Source organism: Equus przewalskii, chromosome 15 (genome assembly GCF_037783145.1).
Source record: "Equus przewalskii isolate Varuska chromosome 15, EquPr2, whole genome shotgun sequence".
NCBI lineage: Eukaryota > Metazoa > Chordata > Mammalia > Perissodactyla > Equidae > Equus > Equus przewalskii.
The window spans coordinates 29,715,811-29,736,619 of record NC_091845.1 but is presented as its reverse complement, the minus strand read 5'-3'; the positions used below and the strand labels follow the sequence as shown (position 1 = coordinate 29,736,619).

At 40.5% G+C, this 20,809-nt stretch overlaps 1 protein-coding gene across 8 annotated transcripts in view; it reads right to left on the bottom strand.

The window, feature by feature from the left end:
* Positions 1-20,809, bottom strand: part of FHIT (fragile histidine triad diadenosine triphosphatase) — a 1,361,197-nt gene that overhangs the window by 766,671 nt on the left and 573,717 nt on the right. Inside the window, exon 1 of one of the 8 annotated variants that reach the window (XM_008519924.2) lies at positions 5,751-6,003. The exons of the other annotated variants lie outside the window; for them this stretch is intronic. The gene's annotated coding sequence lies outside the window, so the exon portion shown is untranslated. Of the gene's footprint in view, positions 1-5,750; positions 6,004-20,809 lie in introns of those variants that run through there. 8 annotated transcript variants of the gene reach the window in all.

The window sequence follows — 20,809 nt, the reverse complement described above, 5'->3', positions numbered from 1 at the left end:
TTTCCCTGACTACAGAAGTCTGGAAATAAGCCTCTTAATTAAAAAAAAAAAAAAAAGACAAGGAAAGTATGGGGATGATCCTCACTGTCCATAGGTAAATTAACACCTGCCAATTAACTTGGTACACTAGTAACTACTCTCAAACATACTTTTCCTTTTTTTGGCTGAGGAAGATTTGCCCTGAGCTAACCTCTGTGCCTATCTTCCTCTTTTTTGTACATGGGTCACCGCCACAGTATGCCTGATTAGCAGTGTAGGTTTGCACCTGGAATCCAAAACCCACAAACCCAGGCCACCAAAGCAGAGCATGCTGAACTCAGCCATTACACCACGGGGCCAGCCACACATTCTTTCCCTTTTTTTAACTTGAATTATTAGTTATTCAATATCTACCATTTACCAGGTCCTGTGTTAGGTGCTGGAGATATTATGATTAACAAGAAAGAAATGGCCTCATCATCATGGAACATATAGTCTATCTGTGTCAGAGTAACTAGTCTATATTATTTTATTCAATAACTATGTATAGTAAGCACTGTCCTTTATGGTTATGAGGATACAGCCCCTTAATATTCAAAGTGTGGTATGGGGATGAGCAGTGTCAGCATCATCTGGGAACTTGTTAGGAGTGCAAATGATCAGCTCTGTTCTAGAACTACTGGCTCAGAATTTGCATTTAACCTGATCCTTAGGTAATTCATATGTATATTAAGACTATGAGAATTCTGAGCTAGCCACCTCGGCTAAGACATAAAACCATGTCCACCAAGCCTGTTCTCTATCAGCCATTCCTTTGTTTCACAATTCATTTGACAAATTTGGGGACCGGAGCAGGGAAGAGGGCTGCTATTTATTGGGGGTCCTCAAGACCTTCTCAGTAAAGGGAAGAACAAGTACAAAGGCTCCAATATGGACCAAGGTGAATTATGAACAAAATGAACAGAAAGATGGCCAACACAGCTGGAGCCTGGTGAAGTAGGGAAAAGTGATCCAGGATGAAGACAGGAGATAAGGCTGATCCAGAACATGCAATGCCAGGCTAAGCCATTTAAATTTTATTCTTATTGAAATGGGTAGCCTTTGGAGGTTTTCAGGCAAGGGAGTAATAAGTAATATGATCTAGTTTAAAAGTTAAAGTGATTGCTCTGCATGCTGTAAGGAGAAGGGACTGTGGCTGGGTGAGAACAGAATCAGCCCCAATAGTGGAGAGTCTACAGAGGTGAGCCAGAGGAAGATGGCAGGGACTTGAACCAGAGAGGCAGCAGTGGCAGAGTAAAAAGTGGTCTTATTCTGGACATGTTTTGGAAGAAGAGCTAACAGTACCTACTGATGGATGGAATAGTGGAGGAGCAGTTAAGAAAAAGGGGGTAGAAGTAGCCGTGAGTGCCACCACGAGGCTGGCAGGTGGACACGCTACCCCTGGCTGCCCGGGCCCCCACCCTACCCAGGCCACACAGGAGCTCAGTGTGGTGATCAGTAACAACCAGTTTGGCTAATCCCACATACAAAATAAAGTAATTCATAAACAATACAATTCTTTCAATCGATAGAGAATACCAGAACACTCTATTCCTACTTGTAGTCCTCATTACTGGATTCTAACAGGCATTCCTCCTTCCTAGAAAAATATCAGAGAAACGGATTTCATTGACTTAAAAAAGAGGGAAATTAATATTAAACAAAACAAATGCTAATTCAGGGAAATACTTCAGGCAAGTACAAAGTCAGGTTTTAAAAAAAAATCCTGAATATTTTAAGATAGCTTAGTTTCTTAGAGTTGACGTTTGCCAATAAGAAATAGATCACAAATTGCTAGACATCTCATCACTTTAGGAGAAAGTGGGTACTTCACCGCTAAAGCAAAATGAACTAAACTTGCCCCTGGAATTCAACCTTTAAGCCTTTAGAAAGGCCATTTTTAATGAGTTGCCTTTCAGCTGTAAGCTGAGCTCATCTTTTTTGAAATCAATCTTTATTCAAAAAAGGAGCACATAGGTAAAGCAGCAGCAGCCATTAAGAGGTCAGTAGAGAGCATCTTTACATCTAAGAGACAAAGCATTCCTCTGGGGCCGCATCCCCATGCTGCTCTGGGGACTCAAGCCTTCAGTATTCTTTTCAGAAAACACATTTATGACAATTCATTATGATAGAGATTCATTCTTCCCTTTCAAAAATACTCTCCCTTTTGTATTTTCCTGGGACTGGTAAAGACAGGCCCTCTAATCAGGCGTGCCTTCTTATTCCCTATGTGTGGCCCAAACCCAAACATTTCTATTATAGTCGAACTATTTTTATGTGTGTTTTATACTCAAATTCAGGAGAGGGGTTGACAAAGAGCAAGGTAACATTCCAGGCAGTATCTTTTAAATAGAATTCTATTTTCAGGTTCCAGGATGTTGAACAGTTGGTTTTGAATTTATAACTTTGATACCAGCGTGTCCTTCTTTAAATGTGCTTCCGAGGATGGCTCCTGGCCCCTACGGAGGCAGGCTCAGCTCATTTCAGTACTGTAACAAAGCGATTCGGAATTTTATGCCCAAGGGGGCTAATTCCTTTATCTTGTCCTAAAGCCAATGATTTTGCAAATTAGATTCACTGGTTACATAAAATGACATGTTGAGGGCGTGTGGATAGATGGAAGCAAATCCATTACTACTTCTTCAAGCATGCGCCTGTTGAGCCATGGGTTAGCAGAATCATCTTCATGTTTGAAGATAATAGTACGGTGTAGTTGATAAGAACATAAGCTCTAGTCTCAGACTGCCTCAGATTATTCCACCCCCGTTAGCTAGGAGAGTTTGGGTAAGTGACTTACTTTTTCCAGGTCTCAGTTTCTCCATTTACATTATAGCAGCTCTTCCCAAATTATTCACCTAGGATCTTTTTTTTTTTTTTTTTTCCTTTTTCTCCCCAACGCCCCCCAGTACATAGTTGTGTATTCTTCGTTGTGGGTTCTTCTAGTTGTGGCATGTGGGACGCTGCCTCAGCGTGGTCTGATGAGCAGTGGCATGTCCGCGCCCAGGATTCGAACCAACGAAACAGTGGGCCGCCTGCAGCGGAGTGCGCGAACTTAACCACTCGGCCACGGGGCCAGCCCTCACCTAGGATCTTTTTTAATATCAGAGGTATATTGAGATTTAATTTGCATACCATACAACTCACAAATTTAAAGTGTACAATTCAATGATTTTTAATCTATTCAGAGTCGTACAACCATCACCACAATCAATTTTAGACCATTTCTGGCTTTGGGATCTTTTAAAACTCCCAAAGCCCAAGCTAGGCCCCAGATCAATTAAATCTCAGTCTCTGGGCCTGGGACATAGGTATCAAGAGTTGGTGAAGCTCCCCAGGTGATTCCATTGTGCAGACAAGTTTGGGAAGCAATGTTTCATGGGTTCATTGTCAGGATTACATGGAAAACAAAACATAAGGAAAGAAATGGGAGCCTCTCAGCAGAAGCTCACCTATAATAAGCACTAAAGAGGTGGTGGGAGGGGCCAGCCCAGTGGCGCAGCGGTGAAGCGCGCATGTTCCACTTCTCGGCGGTGGCCCAGGGTTTGCTGGCCCGGATCCCGGGTGCGGACATGGCACCACTTGGCAAAAGTCATGCTGTGGTAGGCGTCCCACATATAAAGTAGAGGAGGAAGGGCATGGATGTTAGCTCAGGGCCAGTCTTCCTCAGCAAAAAGAGGAGGATTGGCAGATGTTAGCTCAGGGCTAATCTTCCTCAAAAAAAAAAAAAAAAAAAGAGGTGGTGGGAACAATCGATCATACTGAGGAAGAAGATAATGTGAAGGACTATTTAAAGAGTTACACTGGAACTTGTATAACCTGTACTGAAAGGGTGAATTTTCACTTGTAATACATTTGACAGTGATACACTTCCACGTACAGCATATTCTGAGAAAGTATCTAACTTGAGAACAAGAACTTTTGGGGTGGGACAGGGACTGTGAGGGAAGGATGACTACAACTTATCTATCACACTCCAAGTAATTACCAAACTTCCAGGCTTTCTAAGATATGCCCACTAACCTTTAGGATGCCATTAAAGTGTTATCCTTTTGTGAAACCTCTTCCCACTGAATTTACTCCTTTTTGTGCCTTAGCATTCTGTACACCACATGATACAGCACTTACTACCCTGGGTCGTCTTCATTTAGAAGCTGTTCCCCTCACCAGTGGGTGAGCTCTTTACAGGCAGCAACAATATCTAATACATTTAAAAAAAATCGCATCCAGAGCATAGCACATGTTTTGACACTGAGTAGACAAAGGTTTGTTGGATCAAACCGCAGTGAATTCATATCAAATACTGCCAGCCCCGCAAAGGATAAAAGACTGTACTTGTTCCAAAGTTCTCAGAACACTTAGTGGCCTTTGTGGCTCGCAGAAGACTGACAAGCAAGACCTGCAATTTTGCTCTGTAAGGCATGTCCTGAGGAGCGTTGCTTTGGGTACTTAACAACTCCAGTGACTAAATGGCACAACCACAAGCTGTTATCAAGAACACTGAATAATGTATTACCAACATTGAGACTGAGACAGAAATTGTCACCAAGGGGAAAAAAGATTAATTAATATCAATTCATTTTCTTTTACAGCAGTAGATTATGCAGAATTCTTTTGGCTTCTGGGGAGAATTTGAGAAAATTTTACAGTACACAGGAATTTGCATGTACGGCGGGAGCAAAAAGCAGATCCCCAGATGGGTTACGTGGGGTAATGTTCAAGATGAAGAATAAAAGACAGGGGCATTTCTGCAAATGTAGAGTCATGGAGGTGGGGAGAAAAGACAGGCTTTCGAGGGAATAGAGAAAGCTTATCAATTCAAAATTCAAAAAAAAAATCATATCACAATAGAGCTTACATGGTTACAGAATAAGCAATACTATTAAGTACCCTCTCTGGAAAGAGAGTGTTCTTTGAAAACCAACATGCAGAAAAGATGAGAAAGCAAGTTAACAAAAGCTGTTAGGTAAAGTCCGTCAGAGGAAGGGTTCCCTTGCATTAGCATCTTCCTCCAAAGACAAGATAATAATGTTTGAAGTGGAGCACGGGAATAGAATACGAGAGACTCACTATATAGCAAACTTCAGTAAATCATCTTTTTGGCATTTGCTTTTCATTTCTAAAATGAAGGCTTGGATCAAGATTGTGTTTCCCCAAGTTTGTTCTGGAAGATTTAACAGGCATTACTTGAAGAAAATGTTTCATGTTCAAATAGATTTGAGAAAGGGCTGGATAATCCAACTAGACAGGTGTCTTCCTTTCAGGACTTGGCAGAAGGTTAACTGTATTCATGTTGGTTCTAGGCGGGGACTATAATCTGCAGCATCTCCCCAACCACAGAATTCTTCTGGGACTGACCATATCAAGTGACTAGTGTTTTACCAAACATGTTAGAAAATTCTGGATAATGATCTTGCAGGTCCCTTTCTGGGTTGAGTCCCTGAATTCTAAATTAATGTCACTTGAAACCAACACCACAAGATTAACCCATCAATAGCCAACTGACTAAGGTGACAGTTTTGGGCAGAAATTAGATGCATAATCTCCAACTTCAAAGCAGTACAAAGAAGCAGTAATTGGCCTTCTTGTCTGCACAAGTGTTGCCCACAGCAGCAAAGGGCAAGGAATAACAGGTATCGCCAAGGCTACTTGGTTGTTTAAGCAATCAAAGTTTGTTGATAAAGGGAAACAGAACAAGGAGCAGGGATCAAGGGGAACAACAAATCGGTACTTACAGCATCCACACGACAATCAGCTGGAGAAGTCCCAATGGTTGGTACAGCGGGTGGGAGTGCCGATTGTCCGGGTCTGAGGCAAAGCGTCCTTTCCTCAGCAAGACTTTCAATTATTCAATGCCTGTGACTCTCTTTTATCCTAAGCTATCTCTGGGTTCTGACTTAGGGTTTTAGACATTTGGATATTTTGAGTTATTTCTTCTTGTTCCCATGGGTGGAGTGTTTTTATCTTTTTTGTTCCCACGGATGGGATGTTTCTAAAGTCCTGTCAGGTGCCCGTCGGGGTGGCCAGCCCAGACAAGGAACATGACGCAGGACTTATTTTTTGTAACTTGTGCCTTAGAGTCAAGGCCAAGGTGGCCATCTTTGGCCCTGAGCCCAGACACATTCCTTTGTGTAGGGCCCAGGCCCAGTATCCTTGTGGGGGGGGGGGGGGGTGGTCAATAAACTCTGTACAACAAGCATATAGAATTCTTTCCATTTTAATTACTGCAAGCTGAGCATCAGTGGGCTACATTCACTCTGTATTTCATAATTCATATTTATTCGATATATCCATCACATCCTAGCCTCCAGGCATGTTTACAAAGAAAACAGGGAGTAAAACTGGATTGTTGATAACATAATGGCATAAAAATCCACAGCCAAAATTTTCAAGAAGACTGCACACATGCTCCCTCTCTCTCTCTCTCTGTACCATCCTGAGGTCCATCAACATCCTGTGTAACCCATGCCCTGTGGTTTCTCCTCCTACTCCCTGCACAACTCCTACCATCCTGAGTCCTAAAATACATGAAACAAAAAACATATGGCCCATTGACAGAAAGGGTAGAAGATGGTAGGGAGAAAGGGTCAGATTCACCACATTGTTTGCTTTGACTTGAGTCAAAAGTCCCTTCAGTAACCTGAAGCAAAAAGAGCCTAATGCTGGCTGGGAAACGTAAAAAGAAGAAAGATAGTGGGAGCAGACACCTGGGACCAGTTGGCCAGCATCTAGGGGAGGCATTTCATCGCCACCACCACCAATTTCTCGACATGTAGCATTTCATTTCATCCTCTCGGCATCCCAACAAGGTAGCTCCTCTTAATCTCCATTTTTATTGATAAAACTGAGGCTCAAAGAGGTAAAATAAATTGCCCAAGTCCCAAAGCCAGTAAGTGACAGGCCCAGGCTCTGCACTCAGGTCTGCCCAAAGCCGAAGTGCAAGCTCTTCTGCAGAACTGCCTGGCTTTGGGCCAGAAAATGAGGACTTAGGAAGGTTAAGTCACTCACCCAATTTTAATTCGTAAGTGGCAGGACCTGGATGGACCCCAATCGTGAGGCTACCACAGCGCGCTGCCCAGAATTATGACCATTTGCCTCAGGCACTTTCCTTCTCCCACAGAAGTGCCCATCTCCTTTTGAATTTCAGTTTCTTCAGAAAAGCAGATATTTGCTCATAAATGTCCCAGCCACATCTCAGCCCCATCTCCTGAGCTTTTTCTCCCTGCCTCAGATCCCTAAACTAAGTATCCACAATGAGGATAGGAAGGAGAAACCCGAACACTGCAAAAATCTGCCAGAAAGACTGTGCCCCTTCCAACTGCCTCCTGCATGGACTACTTTGTCCTAGGAATCTGTGCCTGCCCTACCTCAGCTGAGGTCTGAGATACAAGATCCAGAGCAGCTTAGAGAAGCAGGAGAAGGCACAACGCACACCCAGCTCTCTCTCTGACTTTCCCAAATGAGAAGGGAAGGGTAGCTGCCCCCAAATAAAGGCTGGAGTAGGTCAGGGGTCACACAACTCTCATCCCCAGGATTCTAACCCTTCTCCCTGCAGACAGAAAAAGGAAAATTCTCCTACTGGTGAAAATTTATCGTGTGTTCATTTATGTTTTGCATACTTTTCACTATTGCGTTCTAGTTCCAGTTTAAGAAATGACCCCAGTAGCTGGGAGAACTAGAAAGGGCCAGATGTTAGGAGTTCTTCAAGACTTCCGAGCTCTCTCCTCTTCTCCTGCCTTCTGCTTCCTCACCTTTTGCATTTCCTTGCAGAGCAACAAGCGAAGCAACTTTAAGAAGCCACATAAGCCTGCAACTTATCTCACAAATTGTCAGCTTCATCCTTACATCTCCTTCTCCATCTTTTCTTTTCATCTTAGCTTTTTTTTTAACCATAACTCTTCCTACTGACTTTGAGCACATGTCAGAGTAACACTAACCAGTGCTACACTGGCTTAAAACAGTCCCACCCATACAACTTCTGGTAATGGGCACAGTTGGGGCAGGTGCTGAGCTCTTAGAAAAGCAGTCAGCCACAGCTGAAAAGGATGCATTGTGAAGCATCTGTGAGTTTCATGCTCCCCTCCTAACCCCTCCAGAATCACAGCCTGGGAATGGAAGCAACATCAGGATTGTGAAGAGTTTATCCTTGGACAACAATCCCTACCTTGAATACACAATGGTCCAGTTGATCACTCTGGAACAAGGGGCTTACACAAGTGTGTGGCCTTGGATACCCCCTGTTCCTAAGTTAAAAACAAAGCTCCATCAGTTGACCCATATTTACAGAGTGACCCTTGCTCATCTCCTTTCATTCCTTCCACTGCCAGCCTTCCCAGACCTTCTTCCTTCTTCCACGAGAATGTGTTGATGCCTCCTCTATGTTTTATCACGGCCCTTTCCACACTGGGTTCCCCTCACACATGGGCTTGCCTCCCCAGCGGACTGTGAGCTTCTTAAGGCTGGGAGCATTTCTTGTCTCATCTTGATAGCCCCGAGAATAGAGATGAGAGACAAAAGCGTTTGAAGGAGTGAAGAGTGAATAAATAACATCATTTACAAAAATCTTAGTCTCTTAAGAATTTAACTTCTAATAGGTAAGACAAAACATACAATGAAATACACAAGATAAGGCAGTAAGTGATAAAGTTGAGAGTAAGAAGTAAAGGAGCAAGGGACCTCTGGACTTGGCTAAGAAGATAACTGGCAAGCTAGTTAGGAGCATGAGGATGAATCAGATGATGAGAAGGTTGTGTTTGGGGGGTAATGATGTCTAGATCTAGAGTCTGCTGAGATAAGGGAATCAGAAAGATAAGCTGAGATCCAGATGCCAGAAGAGTTTCAATACCAAAGATTTCTAATTTTTTCTGTCTAGACATTAGAGAGGTGTGCACAAGGAATGTTAATCTGGACATGATGTCCAGGAGGATGCAGTGGACTGGAACTTAGGGGCGGGAAGACTCATCAGATATAGAAACTGGCTTGCACAGCAACAGAGGAAACCCTTACCAGTTACTTACTTTAATCGAAAAAGATTTTCATTGGAAAGAACAAAAGAGTTAAAATCAAAGCACAAAAAAGAAGAATTAACATTAACAGAGAACAATTAGCATCAGAGATAGAATTCATGGGTCAGATGGAAACTTACATATATAAATTCTAATTCTAATTCTCAGAGAGATTTAAGAACATTCTGCACCAATAAGTTAAGAGCAGGTTGTTTATCCATCAAAAGAATTCATTACCGATGGTACATGTGAAGAATCTTGAATAAAGTTGTGTGCAGTGTTAAAAAAAAAAAGGCAAATGATGGGTGCGGGACCAGAAACTAGCAACGTGGGAGGGGGGAGCCATTACCACCCCAACTGCTGAAAGGACAAGGGGAGGGATCATTTTACTCAAAGCCAGGGAGTGCTACTCATGGAGGCCAAGCTACTCAGAAAGAGCTGCAGTAACAGAAGTACACAGCTATAACCAGAGATGAGGCTGCAAGGCAAAGAGAGGGTATAAGAAGTATCCTGGCTTCATTCTCCACTCACCCTTCAGACTTGCACTGATGCCTCCCATTGAGTAAACCAGCAAGGCAGTGCAGGGGATACAGGATGGGGAAGAGTGGAGAATGGACCTTGGTCAAACAAAGCTTAACCAACACAAGGTGCTATGAAAAAAGGAAAAATTCAAGTGTAAAGGGCAAGAGGGTCATTGGAAATTAAGAATATGATTGGCAAACTAAAAAAAATACAAGAAGCAGAAGACAAGGTACAGAAAATTTCATAGTACCAAAAGAAAAAAGGATGGAAAATATGAGAGAAAATCAGGGAACATGGAAGAGGGGTCCCAGGGAGAGCTCTGTGATTACTAAATGCCAAGGGTATGGAGTCTGGGAAGGCTCCGGGGAAAAGCACAAGCAAAAGGGAAGAAATGAAACCTGATCATTCTTTAGGATTCAATAACATGTAATGATAAAACAGTTCCTTCACTCCTGAGTCCTTGGAGCATAAAGAAATCTAGGACAATCCGTTCCCTCACCACATCAGAAAAGCAGCTTTTTGTTTCGAAAGGTCTGTGTTGAAACACAATTCCGTGACGTTAATCAATTTATTTCAATTGAGAGTGAAACATAAATGAAAGGTCCCTATTTTGGAAAAGGCCATGAAAATGTGAAGATGTTATTATTTCCAAGCTCAGAAGAGAGGCGAGATTCTCTGCCCGGCACATTTCAGAAAGGTTCAATCAGCCAGGGCAGGCGAATAGATTTAAAATAGAAAAGTAATGGGAAAAGGGCTTTCCACGTAAGAGAGATGGTGACTGATGAAAAACTGTCCCTCTGGAGCCAACTCTATTAATACCCATTTTTCCAGGCAGTTTGGAAAGCTTGAAAACCCACATAGTTCTCTTCCTTTCCTACGGCTTCTGAGTCTAATTACATATTTGTATCCATATGTAGGTTTATATATATGTATACATATTGTTCTCATCCAGTGATATAGACAACTGCATATTCAATTTGCGGATCACCATCTTAAAATAGAGATCTAAATATGGAAAAACATCTTTATGCTGTTTTTCAAAGACATAAAAAGGAGAATATTGGTCCCAAATTATGATACCCAACTCATTGATTCATTCATGTATTCAATAGACTTTTATTGGACATTGACCTTATCACAACACAGGCCCTAGCATTTTATGGTTCTGGCCCTCTCAAATGAGCACTGAGCCAGTTCAGGGAGCAAGCTCTAACATACTGAATTTTGGAGCTGCATTTCAGCAGCAATTTGAAAAATCAGTTGCATAGTCTTCCCAAACGTCTAGAAGTTACCCAGATTCCCCTCCCCTTAACTCATCCCCTTACAGTTAGGTGTCCCACACTTTCTTGTGAGTCGAAAACAACAGGGCCAATTTAATGCCTTATGACTGCCCTCTTAATATTTGAATTATGAGTACTCAGATGGAAGCTGCAGTAGTATTTTAATAAAAGTACACTAAACAAGGCAGCTGGTAATAAATCGCTTAATGAAAATGTAGTCAATGCAGCATTTAATTTGATGGCAGAGCCCACTTTCAAATAATCCAAAAATTGGATTTTAGAAAAAAAAAGACAGAGAGTCCTCCTCTCTCATGCTGTTCTTAAGAAATGTACTTGCATACTTAAAAGACATCAATGCTAACAAGCTTTCTTGCATATTTGAGTTTGGTGGAAAAGCTTTGTTATTTATTTCAATTAAATGATATATGTAATTGTCCAGTTACCCCAGGACATTTATGAAAACAAGATGCTCTATCTTAATGAGGTTAGCTTTAGAATGACATTTGAATCATTAGATGCCTCATTAGCTGCTATGAAAACAGACTTCAATCTTCTGCTTTCCCTTTTCTAATATTAGCTAACAATTATTCAATTGCTTCAGTAACTCCTGGTGACTCCAATTTCGTAGCAAGCTCTTCGAAAGGCTGAAGGGATAACTTTAAGTTCCTAAAGGCTTGAGACTAACTGTGTTTAAACCACTTTGTGTGTCTCCACCCAGCATCACGCACTAAGGGGAAGAAGACAATGAAAAAAGACTAATGTATTTTACAAAATCTGTTTCTGAACACAGGGAACAGGCATTTAAATACAGAGAAAGGTTTAGAGAATTGCAATTCTTTTAAGTATCTAGTTGATAAATATTTACATTTCCTGCCCTTTGTTATTCAGTCTATAGTTTAAAATGGAAAGAAAAATGTTATTACTATAAATTACCTGCATAATTTTATTTGCTGGAAATTAGCCAGTTTAATTTCTATCATACGTAAAACACATTCTTTGCATGAGGTGGACATTTTCAGAACAGTTTAAAAGAAAACAAGTTGAAAAGTTAACATAAAACAAAGTAGCTGAGTCCAAAGAGAAAATGGGTCTTGTTGATCCTTATGTTAATATTCTAAAATAATTTTTTTTTTAAATTTTTTAAAGATTGGCACCTGAGCTAACATCTGTTGCCAATCTTTTTTTTTTCTTCTTCTTCTTCCCAAAGCCCCCCAGTACATAGTTGTATATTCTAGTTGTAGGTTCTTCTGGCTCTGCTATGTGGGATGCCACCTCAGCATGGCTTGATGAGTGGTGCTAGGTCTGTGCCCAGGATCCGAACCCCCAAAACTCTGGGCTGCCAAAGAAGAGTGCATGAATTTAACCACTCAGCCGTGGGGCCAGTACCAAATAAAAATTTACTGAAGGGAGTCATACTCCATGATCACTGAAGATAGTCACAAGAAATTTACATAGATGTGCCTATATTTATTTGTACAGGCACATTTCCAAATTTCCTTTTTGACTATCGGAGAAGCTAATTCCTAGAAAACATTTCCTAGATGTCTTCTTTCATATGCCATGTCTCTGGACATGAAATTAATTCCACGCAAAGAAATAAAATACTCAAAAAAGGAAAGTGGTTTATGATCTGACCTTTAATGTTATTTCAAGAGACACTGGTATAGATCCTTGGTTCCATTTCCATGTATCTGCAGTTCTCCTCTCACCCATCTCTTGTGATAGAGGGCGAAACATACTTGCACATGGAAAACTTCCAAATCACAAAAATGATGTGCATATTGACTAAGGCAATGTGCTGGGGAAAGAATTGTTGTTTCCTGGAAATTTTGAAGCCAATGGCTGTAGTTTGGTTAAAGTAAAACAACATACATATATACATATACACAGCAATATACATACATTTACATACATATGCACCTATACATATATAAACAAATATACATATATACATACAGATATATAAATATATGGGGTTTTTTTTAAATTGCTAGAGTCTGTCTTACTTTACCTAAACTATTATTACAGCTTGGGATAAACTTGAAATGCTAAAATTGAGAATCCCTTGTTTCATTTTGAGAAGGGAAAATTTTGGCATATTCTCCAGAGTGGAGAAAGAAGCCTCTTCACGTCATCCAGACACTTTAGAGGAACATTAACATCTTGAAATTTCTAGCAAATTAACGGCCCAGGTAACAAAATGCAAGAACTCTGGCCAGTCACTTACTCACTCGGTTGGATCTGGCCACTTCTCCATGTATTCCCACCACACTAAATGGAGCATGAGTCATTTGAGTAATGAGTCAGAAAATGTTTAGCAGCCTCAGTGCAACAGCAGACGTGATGCTTAAGATAAATTTCAGAGGTATTAGGATAGTGTTTTCATTTCTGCTGTAGGCAGACCATATCTCTTGTTGGTGAGGAACAAAATTCTTCCCTCTTTCCCAGGAGACAGAGCTGGAGCGTATGCTATTCTGAAGCTCATTCCAGCCCTAAGACTTACAATTTCAAGCAAAAACAATTGTAAGAGGCAAAGACAGTGTAGAAATGTCCTCAATTTGTACCCTATTCAAAGCTAATTTTGTGAAATGTTGTCTAATGGATTCAGCGGTCACTTTAATGACAACTTCACCCTCAGGTACTACAAGCTCTTGTTAAAAAGAAAATGCATCCATGAAAAATAGTTTTAAAAGAAATGAATTTTGGAATTCAGTGGAATTCATTGATCATCACCAATGTTTTACATTACAATGCCTAGATTATCATAACAAGGATTACCATGAGGCTTTGGGTTTTAATGACAGAAACACCGTTAGCTGACTTTAACCTATTTCTTTTCAACTTCCATTTTAATATTGAATCCCATTTTATCCTTCTGGTTAATATTAATTTCCTTTCTTCTCCATCCAGTTGTAGCACTAAGCCATCTATACAATAGTTGTGTGTTGCTGAGTGAAATCATGGAGGCGGTGTAAATTAACATACAGTGTTACTGGTTTGAGATTTAAGAGCCCTGAGTTCAAGTATTGTCCTGGCAATTCACTGCCTTTCTAGCTCAGATAAGTCACTACTTCCATACAATAAGTTTCTTCTGCTATAGGTTTCGTCTTGAATGACAATTCTTATCAACTAGTTAAGGCTGTCTGGAGCTATTAGACAGGATGCTGGTAGGATGGAGTGCAATGCTTGATTAGTGATGCATGCCAAGGGTGTACCAGAGGGGAGTGGAGGCAGTTTTGCCCTGTTTTTGCCACCCATTGACTATAGTGCTGCTCGGATGTGCACACAAATTGCTGGGGATCTTTTTAAATGCAGATTCTGATTCAGTAAGACTGGGTGGTGGCTGAAATTACACATTTCTAACAGGATCCCAGATGATGTCGATGCTGCTGTTTCAAGGACCACACAAGAAGCAAGGTAAGGTCCTTTGCAGCTCTGACTGAATATATAGCTCTCTCTTTCTCTCTCTCAAACACACACACATACACACACTTTCTTCCTATTTTATTTATGTGAAAAGGTTCTTACCATATGCCAGGAATAGTGATAAGCACATTAAATACATGATTTCACTTAATGTGCAACACCTCCATACCCCCAAAAATGTAGCTAAGAGTTTCTGGGTAAGGAAATGGAGATTTAAAGAGGGTAAGTAATTTGTCTAATGTCACAGAGCTGATAGGTAGTCTAGGTGAGATTTGAACCCAGGAAGACTAACACCAGGACTCTTGTTCCTGACCTCTACGACATGTTGCCTCAATACCACAACAGCACTGGAGTGTTTACCTAGTGCCAGCCGCTAGGCTGTTTTATACATACGATTTCCCTTTTCTTAACAACCTGGGAGGTGGGTAATATCATTGTTTTTATTTTACAGATAAAATTAATTAACCTTCCTTCAACTGCCTCAAACTCAGCAAAACTATAGCAATTCTTATTCAAGTAAAAGATTAGATCAATAAAATATCTGTAATGAACTAAACACAAGAAACAGTACGTTACAAGAAAATTTAGCAGCATGCATATTCACCAGGCTTTTAAAAAATGCATAAGACTATCAGTGAACGTATAGAAAATATTCTCTTATAAATTCATGCTGTGTAAATGCGTTTTTGACAGGTGAGCCCAAACATCTTTGTAGAGTTTAGACATGAGGTTATCAAAATCCAAATGATTATTGGTCTCAAACATAACGCACCAGTGGGATTTACCGTTGGAGAAGTAGCAAAGATTCATTTCTTATCACCTTCTTTTACTGCCTAAAAGATCCATCTTTATTAACAAGCTGATGAAATGAGATGGTACCAGTAGATTCCCCTGGAGATGAGACTCCAATACAAGCAGTCGGCAATGGATGCTGCGCTCACACATGCTTAGGAAGAGCAAACACCATAGTAACATGAGAGCAGAACTTTTACTTTACTTTGTTTAAAAAGAAGTTTGCTTAAAAACCTAAATGTTTGAAGTACTGAGTCTCAACCTTGGCTGCAGGCTGCACTGTGGAATCAAGTATGCAGAGGGGACTTTAAAAAAATAAACAGTGATGCCTAGATCCTATCCCGAGAGATTCTGATTTAATTAAACTGAGCTGCAACCTAAGCATCAGAGTATGCCTGTACCACGTGGTGGGGGGTGGGGAGGTATGGGGGTGGATAATTGTCAAAGAAATGAATATCTAATTGGTGAGTGCCATCATCAGAGCAGACTGTGGAGGTCTTGGGGCAGTGGGAGAGGCTTTCTCCCCGAAAGCTATGCTTAAATTTCCTAAGTAGATATACTGTAACAGAAAAGAATGCTACGAAATATTTGCATAGTGTTTACTACCCAAATGATTTTCTCCCACTGCAGGGCAGTGTCCTCTCGGAAAGAAATGAATGGGGACAGTTAACCTTCTCACCAGACCAAAGTTTAAAATATTGGCTGAGACTGTAACACTTGCAGGAGTTTCACTTCAAGACAATTTCCAGGAGATGGAGTATTTCGGGTAAAAAGAATTTGTATTATATGTCAAGATACTGCCAAATTAAATATTTTTTTCTGTCTGCTAAAACTAAAAGGATAAAAGCTTAACCTGAAAGATAAATATGCACATGTATGGAAGGCCCTGAGGTGTACGAACATGATAATAACAGTAACAACAAATAAAAAGGAACATTTATTATATGCTTACTATGTGTCAGATCCTGTGCTAAGCAATTTACATAGTTTCCTGGATTCTCAGAACAATTATATATTTTATATACGAGAAAACTAAACAGGAGAACTGTTCAAAGAAATTTGTCCAAGACCATACATCAAATAAGTGACTGAGCCAAGACTCGAACCCCATCCATCTGACTCCAAAGTCAGCCCTGTAACCACCAATGATACTCCTTTACTGACTGAGTCAGAAGCAACAGGGTCCCTGTGCATCAAGAGACAGTTTAAATTAAACACATCAACACAAGAAAGTACAAGAAGAAATCTTTCTTCATATTAGATTATAAAAGAAATTGAAAGGAGGTGATTTGGGCAAAGTGAGAAATTCTGTATTCTCCTTACTGTTTTTCATGTTTTAAGAATTTCACATTTCCTTGCACAACTCCTTTCGATTCCTTCGAAAGGCTTTCCCATTGTTCTGTCTTCAGCACTGTGCAGAACTGTGAACTAGCTGGTCACATTTCCTGAGAGACTTATTTCCTAGATCAAGGGGTTGGCAAACGTTTTCTGCAGAGGGCCAGATAGTCAATATTTTAGGCTTTGCAGGCCCATAGTCTCTATTGCAACTACTCACCTCTGCTGGTGTGGCGTGAAAGCAGCCAGAGATGATATGATGATATAGATGATAGATGATACGAATGAAAGGGCAAGGCTGTGTTCCAATAGAACTTTATTTATGGTCACCGAAGCTATCATTTTCATGTGTCACAAATTGCTATTCCTCTTTTCATTTTTTTCAACCATTCAAAATGTAAAACCCATCCTTAGCTCACGAACCACACAGAAAGAGGCAGTGGGCTGGATTCGGTTGATGTAGTATAATTTGCCAACCTCTGTCCTGGATGATAAAGTGTCCTGTGCTAAAGGTATCTGCCATCACGCAAAGTTTTTGTCATGTTCTCATCTGGCAATGGCTCCATGCTCAAAGAGCAAAAGTATCCCCAGGTACTAGTGTCTTAGAATCACTGGCCTTCCCTAAAACCACTTTTTAATATTATACACAAATTCTCTCTGTACGAAAAGTATGCCAGGTAAATCACCAGCTCTGCAGGAAATATTAGCAACAGCAAATAATATCAGTATGAACTTTAAAACAGTTTGTAACACAGAATTACAATGTATCCTGTCTTATAAACACTTCTGGAGAAAGGATTATAGAATCTGGGATCTGAAAGAGATCTCTTTTTAAAATTTTTTTTCAAAGAATGGCACCTGAGCTAACAACTGTTGCCAACCTTTTTTCTTTTTTTTCTGCATTATTTTTTACTCCCCAGATCCCCCCAGTATATAGTTGTATATTTTAGTTGTGGGTCCATCTAGTTGTGGCATGTGGGACGCTGCCTCAGCATGGCCTGATGAGCGGTGCCACGTCCACGCCCAGGAACCGAATCGGCTAAACCCTGGGCCACTAAAGCCGAGCGCGTGAACTTAATCACTCAGCCACGGGGCCGGCCCCTGAAAAAGATCTTAAAGATCACAAAGTCCAGTCATTTTCAAAAGGCATTCTCCAGAGCTTTCAAGGGCTTACAGGTGTCAGCAGAAACAGCCCCACAAAATAACCAAGGGTTAAGAAATCTAGCAGGGGTTTGCTGGAGCCAGCTCCCACTGACTCATGAGAACAGCTTGTTAATTTTTCAGGATTTTGTGAACCAGGTGATGCCAAGTTGATAACCTGAAATTGGCCATGGTGGGAACATTTATACCACAGGAATCCCAAAATCCACCAATGCTGCATATCTATATTTTTTTTCCTCTGAAAGCCAGTTGTTAAACATTTACCAGCACACCACTGCCCATTGCCCCCTCCCAACAAAGAGGCTCCTCTTCAACCTGTTTTACACACACTCACTCACTCAGGAACTAGGGAGGCAATATCAGTGAGTCCACAGGAAGGCAGGAATTGCCCCAAACCATAAACAAGTGGATAAAGAATCAATCATTGTTTTGAATCATCCTTAAGTCACTGCTCCCATTGGAATCCCCAATGCATTCTCATTTTATATTAAATATAGTCAACTGAAGACTAAGAAATTCAACCATTTTGCCTAGGACCAAAAATTTACTAGAACTTATTATCTCTTCCAATTATATGTGTTCATCTAATACAGAAAAAGTGAAAGAAATTACATTGTACAACTGTGGTCCAAAATGTGCCATTTCCACTTCCACATAGTGCCAGCTAATTAGTCATAAAGCTCCAGCCCATTTCCTTTTTTCCTTATTTTTGTTATTGCTGAATGAAGATCCTTACAATGTAATATCTAGCAATGCCTTAATGTTCCTGGACTATGTGTGTTTGTTTTAGGCAAGAGGCTCTCTGATTATTCCTGGTTCCTGGTCTCACTCCACTAAACTACATGAGCCCATAAACCTAATCTAAACAAATCATTTTGAATTTATTTTTCCTACATTTGCTGCCTTTGTCTTAGTTTTGCATCACTTCAGGCATCAACAAAACCATTTTAGTACAACCCTTTCCTTTTAACTTTGCAAGATTTAGAAAATAAAAGAGAACATTTATAGCTACTGGTTGAGCTGGAATATCTGAAAGGGGATTATATCCCTATTTGTCAGTAAATATGATAACAGTTCATATAAGAGTAGGCTGAAGCTGGGTGGTCTATACCTGATTCGGAAACAAATTTCTCTCCAAGCTTTAGAAAAGAATACCCAGGATTCAAATGTTCCTGAAACTTTGCAACAACATATTCATGCATAATCAGAAATGTGTAGACTCTAATAAATCTACCTCTCCAACCTTCAGAAAGCAATTTTGGGAGCCAGACACAGAGGTACTTTGTTGGAATTCTATGAAAACTCTTTAGATTCTATGGCAATGGTGGTATTCACCCCGGGGTTATTCACACACAAGTTTAATTATTTATTTACGGACTCACATGATGTTATTTTTCATTCAGATCCATAGCTACTTACACATTCTGCAACAAAATATTTAAATGAAATTCTGAGACTCACAAAGTCTTGCAGTGAAGGCAAGAAAGACCTATCAACACTCTGAGTCAACGGAGCACACCTGCAAATTAAACCAGGCGTAGAACTCAAAGGCACATCTCAGCACAAAGTTAACACTTCAATACCTAAATTCTAACTCCACTTGATTTTCAAGACAAAGCTTCCAGCAACCTGTTTTTCCTTCTTCTTTGATTGGTTCACAAGTAATAGAGCAGAATCAATTACCCAGAGCCCTTTCATAGTCTGTGAAAATATTTCCCAATCTGACTTCTGTGGAACCCTATTAGGAGAGATATTACAGTTGTTTTACTGTTAGAAAAAAGTTCCAAATTTGAGTAAGTCTGGGAGATGGTGGGTTTGACCAGTTTACTTTCCTCAGGGACAGCTCAGAGCCTCTAAGATGCCAGTGTGCACTGCGATTCTCCAAGGAGGGCATTATAGTGTAGTGTTTCCTACACATTTTAAACCAAAAGAACTTTATCCTCATGGAGCACCTCAAGAGAGAAGTGTCCCATGAAACGCACTTTGAAGAATGCTTGTTCACAGGACACAGCTGAGATTTAAACATGAGAGCCGAAAGGAGAGGGACAGAGAGAGGAGAGAATCATCTGAGATCCCTCCCACATGAGCACTTGGGCAGCAATAAGATGACACAATAGAAACTGCTGACTTCTTCCTCACCCATTTCCAGATCTTATCAAAAGAAATAAATAAGGGGGGTCAGGCTGGGCGGTCAGCAATCCTGTAAGATAACTTCCCCCCAACCAACTTGATAGTTCTCATGACTTACCATTTACTCATCAAAATAGTCAGAGGTGTTCTAATTCATCAGACTTCAAAGTTAGGAATCTTTAAAAAGAACTGAGCTTCACCTGCAGCTAGGGAGATTCAACTGGAGACTAAGGAATACAAACATCCTCCCTAGTATCACAAATTTAGAGAAAAGACTTCTGTCTAAGCTCTATACAAGAAGAGTTATTACCTGATATTCATTGGGATAAAGAAAGGAATTTTGAGGAATGTTTTGTTTTGCCCCTAGAATTTAGAGGTAAAAAACAGCAGCGGAGATGAACAGGCCCTTCAAAGCCATGGACTTCAACTGTTTCATGTCACAAATGGGGAAACTGAGGGCCAATGAATTGAATGGCTTGATTAAGGTCAAGCAAGATATTAACTCATGGCAGATTCAGAAATGCAACTCAGATCTTTTGACTAATGAGCTACAGGAAGTAGCTGACAAGCCCATGTGATTATCTGTCTCTATTTCCTGCTCCTTTATTAAAACAATTAGCCACCATTTACTGAGCTTCTGATAAATGCCAGGCACTGTGTTAAGCTGTTTACATATATTCTCCCAGTTTTATCTTCTGACCATGGTAATGTGATCAGTTTTATCCTTATCTCATAGCCATGACATAGAGAAGTTCCATACCATGTCCAATATCACACAGCCTGCCCAGGGTAGAATGTCTACCAGGAGGCAAGTGAGCTTGACTTCAGAACCCATGCACTTCATTTGACTTTCTCTTTTTACCCATCCCACTGCTCTTCTGCCACTCCTTCTCCTTCTTATCTCCATTTAAAAGCAGTTGCGATTAAAATCAAAGGTCACCTGCCCATAACTTAACTCAAATGTTCTTTCTTCCTTGCATTTAGAGACATATTACTATCTTCCATCATCCATGTGGACCAAGAAGGATTTAAGCTGAGACGAGTAAGCATAAAATAATCTAGGTCTCATGACAAGTTGGACACCTTGGAGGGGTCATTCTCTTGGCCCTTAAGGAAGCTGAACTTGGTCATATTTCCTTTCTC